The following is a 6,897-nucleotide window of genomic DNA, read 5'->3' as shown; positions in this document are numbered from 1 at the left end:
ACAAACACCCCCCCACCCCACAACCCCCCTCGCCCCACAAACACCCCCACACCACAAACCCCCCCCCACACCACAAAACCCCCCACACCACAAAACCCCCCCCACACCACAAATCCCCCCACACCACAAAACCCCCCCGCCCCACAAAACCCCCCTGTCCCAAAACCCCCCCCCCCGTCCCACAAACTCTTCCCCCGTCCCACAAACCCGCCTGCCCCACAAACCCCCCCCCCCGTCCCACAAACTCACCCCCGTCCCACAAACACCCCCCGCCCTTGCCCCACAAACCCGCCCTTCCCCACAAATCTTCCCGCCCCACAAACCCGCCCTTGCCCCACAAACCCGCCCTTGCCCCACAAACCCGCCCTTGCCCCACAAACCCGCCCATGCCCCACAAACCCGCCCATGCCCCACAAACCCGCCTTTGCCCCACAAACCCGCCCTTGCCCCACAAACCTGCCCTTGCCCCACAAACCCGCCCATGCCCCACAAACCCGCCCATGCCCCACAAACCCGCCCTTGCCCCACAAACCCGCCCTTGCCCCACAAACCCGCCCATGCCCCACAAACCCGCCCATGCCCCACAAACCCGCCCTTTCCCCACAAACCCGCCCATGCCCCACAAACCCGCCCTTGCACCACAAACCCGCCCTTGCCCCACAAACCCGCCCATGCCCCACAAACCCGCCCATGCCCCACAAAACCGCCCATGCCCCACAAACCCGCCCTTGCCCCACAAACCCGCCCTTGCCCCACAAACCCGCCCTTGCCCCACAAACCCGCCCATGCACCACAAACCCGCCCATGCCCCACAAACCCGCCCATGCCCCACAAACCCGCCCATGCCCCACAAACCCGCCCTTGCACCACAAACCCGCCCATGCCCCACAAACCCGCCCATGCCCCACAAACCCGCCCATGCCCCACAAGGGCAGCTCCCACCCACTGATGCCACACTTTTGCTTTCGACAAAGGTCGTCACGACAATGTCTCAGAGATTGCCAGTCTGGGAGAGTTGGATTCACATCCAAATTCATTTAATGTGGGTCCTCTCTCCGACCAACACAGGACAGACTGTCATCCCCATCACTCCAGGCGAGACGCCCACCCAGATCGCAGAGATGAAAGTGCAGCGTGCTGAGCCCAATGCACCACCTCAAGGAAAGAAAGACTTGCATTTATATAGCCCCTTTCACCTCCACCGGATGTCCCAAAGCCCTTTACAGCCAATGAAGGATTCTTGGAGTGTGGTCACAGTGGGAGCTGGTCCCTGGAAGCTCGGTTTATATAAACAAAGGTTATATCGGTCCACCAAAATCTATTTAAATAAAAGTTGGCAAGGGAGGAACCTCTAATGGTTGAAACGTACAGGATACGAGTGAGTTGAGAACAGTGGGACTCGCGGAGTAAATTCCCCACAATCTGTATGTTGATCTCAGGAGATAGTGATCAGGAAGTGTCGTGTCAAAAGGCCGTGTGGCTTCCTTCATGACCCCTCCCAGCCTCTCCCTCCCCGAGGGCAGGAATCAGGAATCCAAACTCTTTGCCCAAACAGGAAGCAATGCTGCTGAGCGAGCCGGATAGTGAGCAGTTTGTGGGGGGGGGGGTGAGAGAATGCAGACACTGCCACTCGAAGTGAGCCCCTATAGCACACACACCGAGCTCCTTCAGCACTGCAGTCCACCACCTCCCCCTCCGACACCAGCTCCCGGCATTGCTCACACTCCCGGCACAAGAAAGAATGAAAGAATTAAATAACTTGCATTTCTATAGCGCCTTTCACAACTCCAGGACGTCCCAAAGCACTTTACAGCCAATGAAGTACTTTTGGAGTGTAGTCACTGTTGTAATGTGGGAAACGCGGCAGCCAATTTGCGCACAGCAAGCTCCCACACATAGCAACGTGATAATGACCCAGATAATCTGTTTTTATTTTAGTGATGTTGATTGAGGGATAAATATTGGCCCCAGGACACTGGGGAGAACTCCGCTGCTCCTCTTCGAAATAGTGCCGTGGGATCTTTTACATCCACCTGAGAGAACAGACAGGGCCTCGGTTTACTGGCTCATTTGAAAGACAGCACCTGTGACAGTGAGGCACTCTCTCAGTACTGCCCCTCCGACAGTGCGGCGCTCCCTCAGTACTGTCCCTCCGACAGTTCAGTGCTCCCTCAGTACTGGCCCTCCAACAGTGTGGCACTCCCTCAGTAGTGCCCCTCCGACAGTGCGGCGCTCCCTCAATACTGCCCCTCCAACAGTGCGGCGCTCCCTCAGTACTGCCCCTCCGACAGTGCGGCGCTCCCTCAGTACTGCCCCTCCGACAGTCCAGCGCTCCCTCAGTACTGCCCCTCTGACAGTGCGGCGCTCCCTCAGTACTGCCCCTCCGACAGTGCGGCGCTCCCTCAGTACTGCCCCTCCGACAGTGTGGCACTCCCTCAATACTGTCCCTCCGACAGTGTGGCACTCCCACAGCACTGCACTGGAGTGTCAGCCTGGATTGATGTACTGAAGTTAGACAGAGGACTATTAATGGAGTCGCCCCATCCATTTACGAGGGCAATGGAGGTTGGTACTCGATTGGCCCGAGGATAGGGCACAAGATTTGAAAAACTGAGGCGTGTGGGGTGGTGGGGTAAATAGCAGGCTGTTGCTTTAAATGAACAATGATTGGGGGAAGGTGATTGGAGGGAGGAAGGGGAGAAAGATTTGGTCAATTTACCAAGTTTTCTTTGGAAGGACAAAGAAACTCCAGTACAAGAAGCCCCCAAGAGTCAGTCAATTGTACTGGGCTTGTCACACAAGGCCACACTTACTGCACATCTAAATCAAAAGAAACTCACTTAAACAGTTAATGTCCCTTTAATGTACAGTATTGAGCGTATTGATGGACCCTTATTTATTGCCTGTCCCTAATTGCCCTCGAGGTGGTGGTGAGCCGCCTTATACAACCGAGTGTCTCGCTGGGCCCTTTCAGAGGGCAGTTCAGAGTCAACCACATTGCTGTTGGTCTGGAGTCACCCATCAGCCAGACCGGGTACAAAACATAAGAAATAGGAGCAGGAGTCGGCCATTCAGCCCCTCGAGCCTGCTTCGCCATTCAATACGATCATGACTGATCCGATCATGGACTCAGCTCCACTTCCCCGCCCGCTCCCCATAACCCTTCACTCCCGTGTCGTTCAAAAATCTGTCTATCCTCACCTTAAATGCAAGGATGGCAGATTTTCCTCCCTTAAGGACACTGGTCAACCAGATGGGTTTTTATGACAATCTGCTAGTTTTATGATCATTGCCGATACGAGCTTTTTATTCCCGATTTATTTAATTAACTGAATTTAAATTCCCCAGCTGCCGTGGTGGGATTTGAACTAATTCTCCGGATCATCGGTCCAGGTCTCGGGATTACTAGACCCATAATATAACCAATAACCCACCATACCCCACATTGTATTATATTGTAACATCGCATTTTACGTGGATACTAAAGCAAGCTTCCCGCCGGCTCTCCAGCAGCCCGACAGCCCCTGGGGCTCAGCCCTGGCTCTGGAATGTCTCAGTCTCTCAGTCCCTCGGTCCAGTAAACAAACTACAGGTCACTGATTCACCACCGCCCCACTGTGTGAGCCCTTGTTTAGACGGGCAGGCCATTGACCCCAATGTGTACGTTAATCTCTGCTCCCACATCCACTCCGCCCACTGCCGAGGGCCCAGCGCACATTTGTTTGGAATGCAAAGTGACTTCACTGGTGTTCCTGTCTCCACCCCCACCCCCACTCACGCTGGGCTTCGAGTCCCCAGGGGATGCAACAGCAGGTACCGCGAGGATCAACCGCCCCCAGTCATGGGGGGGATCACAACCGACTCCGACCCTGCCCTCCCCCGCCCCCAACATTCCCGCCCTCCTCACACCCCAAGACACCCCCTCCCCCACCCTCCTCACACCCCCTCCACACACCCTCCCAAGCCCTCCTCACACCCCCCAACACCCCCCCCCTCCACACCCCCTCCCCCACCCTCCTCACACCCCCAACACACCCCCCTCCCCCACCCCCAACACACCCCCTCCCCCAACCTCCTCATACCCCCAACACACCCCCCTCCACACCCCCTCCCCCACCCCAACACACCCCCAACACACCCCCTCCCCCACCCTCCTCACACCCCCTCCACACACCCTCCCAAGCCCTCCTCACACCCCCAACACCCCCCCCTCCACACCCCCTCCCCCACCCTCCTCACACCCCCTCCACACACCCTCCCAAGCCCTCCTCACACCCCCAACACCCCCCCTCCACACCCCCTCCCCCACCCTCCTCACACCCCCAACACACCCCCCTCCCCCACCCCCAACACACCCCCTCCCCCACCCTCCTCACACCCCCAACACACCCCCCTCCACACCCCCTCCCCCACCCCCAACACACCCCCTCCCCCACCCTCCTCACACCCCCAACACACCCCCCCTCCACACCCCCTCCCCCACCCCCAACACACCCCCTCCCCCACCCTCCTCACACCCCCAACACACCCCCCTCCCCCACCCCCAACACACCCCCTCCCCCACCCTCCTCACACCCCCAACACACCCCCCTCCACACCCCCTCCCCCACCCCCAACACACCCCTCCCCCACCCTCCTCACACCCCCAACACACCCCCCTCCACACCCCCAACACACCCCCTCCCCCACCCTCCTCACACCCCCAACACCCCCCCCTCCACACCGCCTCCCCCACCCCCAATACACCCCCAACACACCCCCTCCCACACCCTCCTCACACCCCCAACACCCCCCCCTCCACACCGCCTCCCCCACCCCCAATACACCCCCAACACACCCCCTCCCCCACCCTCCTCACACCCCCTCCACACCCTCTCCCCCGCCCTCCATAGCAGCCCCACCCTCCTCCATACAGCAGCAGGGCTTCAACAACAACAACTGATATTATATAGCACCTTTAACGTGGTGAAACGTCCTAAGGCGCTTCACTGGAGAGTGGTTATGCGATACAAATTTGACACCGAGCCGCGTAATATTTATCCCTCAATCAACGTCACTAAAAACTGCTCACTATCTCGTTGCTCTTTGTGGGATCTTGCTGTGTTTCCCACATTACAACGGTGACTACACTTCAAAAAAGTACTTCATTGGCTGTAAAGCGCTTTGGGACGTCCGCTGTCCGTGAAAGGCGCTATAGAAATGCAAGTCTTTCTTATCGGGAGGGCCTGATGAGGACGGGATCGGGTGCGGCTGTAATGCCCCCCCCCCTGGTCGAACAGCCTGCCAACACTCAGTCCTGTTTCACACACGAGGAATGGCTGTGGCGAGGGACTCACGAGGTACCTTACCATGGCACGAGGCTGAGGTTTCAGGGCGAGCCGGGGGGGGGGGGTGGGGGGGTGCGGGGGGGAATTGTTCGCTGCTTGCACTGAGCTGCCACTGAACAACAACAACTTGTGTTTATATAGCGCCTTTAATGTAGTGAAATGTCCCAACGCACTTCACAGGAGTGTTATGAGATAAAAGAATTGACACCGAGCCACATAAGTAGAAATTAGGGCAGGTGACGAGGGAGGTTTTAAGGAGCGTCTTAAAGGAGGAAAGAGAGGTAGAGAGACGGAGAGGTTTAGGGAGGGAGTTCCAGAGCTTGGGGCCCAGGCAACAGAAGGCACGGCCACCGATGGTGGAGCGATTATAATCAGGGATGGTCAGGAGGGCAGAATTAGAGGAGCGCAGACATCTCGGGGGGTGGTGGGGCTGGAGGGGATTACAGAGATAGGGAGGGGCGAGGGCCATGGAGGGATTTGTAAACCAGGATGAGAATACCAAACATAGGATACACTCAGGCAGCTTGTTGTTTATATCAATCAGTGCCGGACTCCCTTTTGAAAGATAAAATTGAGTCTGCCTCCACCACCCTCTCAGGCAGTGCATCCAGATCATAACCACTCGCTGCGTAAAGAAGTTTTTCTCATAGAAACATAGAAAATAGGTGCAGGAGCAGGCCATTCGGCCCTTCGAGCCTGCACCACCATTCAATATGATCATGGCTGATCATTCAACTTCAGTACCCCTTCCCTGCTTTCTCTCCATACCCCTTGATCCCTTTAGCCATAAGAGCCACATCTAACTCCCTTTTGAGTATATCTAACGAACTGGCCTCAACAACTTTCTGTGGTAGAGAATTCCACAGGTTCACCACTCTCTGGGTGAAGAAGTTTCTCCTCATCTGGCTCCTAAATGGCTTCCCCCTTATCCTTAGACTGTGACCCCTGGTTCTGGACTTCCCCAACATCGGGAACATTCTTCCTGCATCTAACCTGTCCAATTCCGTCAGAATTTTATTCGTTTTTATGAGATCCCCTCTCATTCTTCTAAATTCCAATGAGTATAAGCCGAGCGGATCCAGTCTTTCCTCATAGGTCAGTCCTGCCATCCCGGGAATCAGTCTGGTGAACCTTCGCTGCACTCCCTCATGTCGCCTTTGGTTCTTCTGCCAATCGCCTCAAATCTGTGTCCTCTGGTTCGTGACCCTTCCGCCAATGGGAACAGTTTCTCTCGCTCTGATCTGTCTAGACCCCTCATGAATGGACCACACACACAGCGCCTTCAACTAGTTTCACACAGGATACACGGACGGCTCAATTCTCTGTGCGAAAGTCCTCCTCGGTTAGAGAAAAGCCCAGTTAAATTAAATAAAAGGTCAATCCAGTTGAGAGAGCAGGAGAGAAGCAGTGGGATTTTCTCCCTGGATCAGCTGGGAATTGTTTGGGGAGTTCCCTGCAGCGGGGGAGGAGCCTGGATAGACAGCTCTCCGGCTCACCGCTCTCAGTCTGACAGGCAGAGCCTCTCACGGGCGGGAAGCTACGAGGAGCCCGGCTGAGGAGACAGACGGCA

This window comes from Pristiophorus japonicus, chromosome 24 (genome assembly GCF_044704955.1).
Source record: "Pristiophorus japonicus isolate sPriJap1 chromosome 24, sPriJap1.hap1, whole genome shotgun sequence".
Lineage (NCBI taxonomy): Eukaryota > Metazoa > Chordata > Chondrichthyes > Pristiophoridae > Pristiophorus > Pristiophorus japonicus.
The sequence above is the reverse complement of the archived record's forward strand: the minus strand, read 5'-3'. Positions refer to the sequence as shown.